Source organism: Thamnophis sirtalis, unplaced genomic scaffold (assembly GCF_051295495.1).
Source record: "Thamnophis sirtalis isolate CommonGarterSnake01/CBP01778 unplaced genomic scaffold, rThaSir2_p1.2 scaffold_6, whole genome shotgun sequence".
NCBI lineage: Eukaryota > Metazoa > Chordata > Lepidosauria > Squamata > Natricidae > Thamnophis > Thamnophis sirtalis.
In genome coordinates, this window is record NW_028261386.1 from 16,016,643 (window position 1) to 16,020,032 (window position 3,390).

A 3,390-nucleotide genomic window follows, 5' to 3' on the forward strand; every position below is an offset into this window, starting at 1 on the left:
TCTCACAATGAGCACCACTGCCTTGTCAGTCTTCAATTTCAGTTTATCGTTCTTCATCCAGGCTATTACTGACTGCAGGCAGAGATTCGGGAGAGTCCCACCATTTCTTGAAGATGTCACAGAAAAATTGATCTGGGTGTCAACAGCATAGCAATGGTCCCTTGTTCCAAATCTCCCGATAGCATCCCAGTGGTTTCAAGTAGATTTTGAAAAACAAAACCACTGTAAAAAAAAAAAAGACAATTTATTCCTAAATCTCTCTAGCAATCCAGAGAATGCCATATTTGATTGTACCAAAAGCTAATGAGATGTCAAGAACAAACAATTATCTATTGGGTCACCAAAACTCATAATTTATTTACTTATTTATTAAATTTATTTGCTGCCCATCATTTCAAGATGACTGGGTGTCTTGCAAACCTTAAAAGCAGTGGTGGAATTCAAAATACTTTACTACCAGTTCTGTGGCTGTGGCTTGTTGGGCGATACTGTAAAATCTCCATTCCCTTCCCACTCCAGGGGAAGGTTACTGCAAAATCCCTATTTCCTCCCGATCAATTGGGACTTGGGAGGCAGAGAATACATGGGGTGGGGCCAGTCAAGGGTGGTATTTGCCGGTTCTCCGAACTACTCAAAATCTCTGCTATTGGTTCCCCAGAACTGCTAAATGCCACCTTTGATTTAAATCCAACAAAATCTTTCACAATAAATGTTCCTAATAACAATAGTACATTACAATTACAAAGAGGAGGTGAGCAGGATGCGCACCTGTAGGTAATGCATCAATCACCTACAATGTGCTATATCTCCATTTGGGTCCCATGCCAACTGGCACAGATCCAGGTCTTCAGCGCTTATGGAAGGTCAGCAGGCTGGGAGTACATGTTCCAAAGGGCAGAGTCCACAGCAGAAAAGGATAATCTTCTGGGACAGGTGGGGCAGGCCAGCCCCATTTGGGTGAGACGGTTCCTCAGATAGCCTTGCAAGGCTTTAAAGGTGATGACCACTTCCTTCAATTGCACCTGGAAGCAAACCGGCAGCCAGTGTAGCTTGTGAACCAGTGGTGTAACATGTGCCACCCTAGGGGGCCCAGGACCTACCTGGATCATCACCCTCTGCACCAGTTATAGCCTCCAAATGCCCCCCCCCATGTAGAGTACATTGCAACAATCGAAGCCTTATAGTCTGAAAAATACGGTAATTGTCTCCTGCAAACACCCCTCCCCTTTCGCTCCTCTTTTATTCCCTATGGGAGGAACCATTCATCATCCACCTGTGGCCTTACTCCCAAGTCAACCTTTGTTCCTTAGCTGTTCCCTTCGTCCGGCAGCTCTGTGCATGCGCACACTGGGAACAGGCTCCAGCTGTTCATCTGCCTCACTGATGTCTGACTCCAAAGGCAGCTGATAACTGTCAGACGGCCCTGGCCCCATCTCTGCCTCCAACACATCTCTGCCTCCAACACAGCGCCCTTGTCAGAGCCTTCCCCAGGCTCTAGGACTGGCCCATGTTCCTCCCTAACCTCCTCATTGTCCGAATCTGCTGCCAGCTCCACTGGCAGGCCACAACAGTTAGTCTGGAGTGAGTCATGATACTCTGCTTCTTTCAAGGTTGCTTACCATTATGAAGCCACCACTTTCCCAACCATTTTATCCATTCTGGGAGACTGTATGCCCTAGAGCCTCCTTGGACATGAAATCAGCGAGGTGACCTTGGACCAGTCACTCTCTCAGGCCTAGAAAGGAGGCCATGGCAAACTACTACTGAAAAAGTTTGCCAAGAAAACTGCAGGGACAGTCTAGGTAAGGGAGGTGAAAATCTAGGCCCGCGAGTTGGATCAAGCCCTTGAGGTGCTTAAATCTGGGCCGTGGGGCCAGCCTGGAAATAGCAAAGGACTGCACATGGCCCCCAAGTGCCCCATTTACAGCCTGGACATGTCCTGCAGCACTCTTGGCCATTTTGGCTGGCAAAGCTGTCCAGGTTGAAAATAGGATGGTGGGTGGTGGTGACAGTGTATGGCCCCTTGCCCTGTTTTGCCTTCCAGGGGCACCATGGGCTGGTCCTTTGCTATTTTGCAGCCCCCCCATACCACCACTCTGGCCGGCCCGTGGAGGAGAACTACAATGCTGATCTGGCGGTTCCACCACAAAATCGCGGAGGACAAAATCGCGCTCGACGAAAGCGCGCATTTGACGTCATCACAGCGCGACGAAAACATCGCGCTGTGATCGAAAAATGTAAAAATAAAGCTAAAACCTTACCCTAACCCCCCCCAAACCTAACCCTAAACCTAACCCTAACCCTTAACCTAACCCTAAATCTAAGCCTAAACCTAACCGTTAACGTAACGAAAAACCTAACGCTAACCCTTAACCTAACGCTAAACCTAACGCTAACGCTCTAAACCTGACCCTAACCCTTAACCTAACCCTAACCCTAACCCTTAACCTAACCCTTACCTTTATGTGAATCGGCTTGCTTTAATTTTAATTTTATTTCAATTTTTAATTTTTTTCGTCGCGCTGTGATGACGTCACATGCGCGCTTTCATCGAGCGCGATTTTGTCCTCCGCGCTTTTGATGGGTCACGGATCTGGCCCTTGAAGAAATCCAATTTGACACCCCTGGTCTAGGTAATCCCCAAGAGTTAACACTGACTTGAAGGCAACCCCCTCACCCCAAATCCTTGAAAGCTTAATTAAAAATCCTACCTGAAATTAATGAATAATTGCAGCATTAAAATTATTCTCAACCCTTCCCAAACATTATCAAGCTTCTCTCAGGATGAAGGCTACATCCTGTGTGAAGTCACACGTTTTGGGCAGCAGGAAGCAAATGAAATATCACCTTGGAAAGCTAGAGAACGGCTAATAATTGGCATAGGCAGCTAACAAACCCTTTACCAAAAGAAAGAGAATTAGGATGATTTGACAATATTCTTCACTTTGCTTCCTTCTCTTCCCCTTGTCAAAAGTGCAGGCATTCTCTAAATTTGCAGTTAATAAATATAAATGTATGTTGATCCTTTGCTTCTTAAGAAGGATAAATAATAACACGAGCAAAATCATCTCTTCTGAATACATTTGGCAAGTGCATGTGTATTTCAATAATTAAGTCACTGTCCTCTTGCTCTGAGCATCTGTCCGATTGATATTGGAATGGAAGCAATGAGAGTCTGCCTCACATATAGTGCAGTGGTGGGATTCAATTTTTTTTACTACCGGTTCTGTGGGCGTCCCGTGGCTTGGTGGGTGTGGCAGGGGAAGGATACTGCAAAATCCCCATTCCCTCCCCACCCCACTAACCTGCTTTCCAGCTCCGTTCTCCTATGCAGGGCAACAGAAGACTCAGCCAATCAGCAAATAGATGGGGGCAGAGCTAGTATCTGCC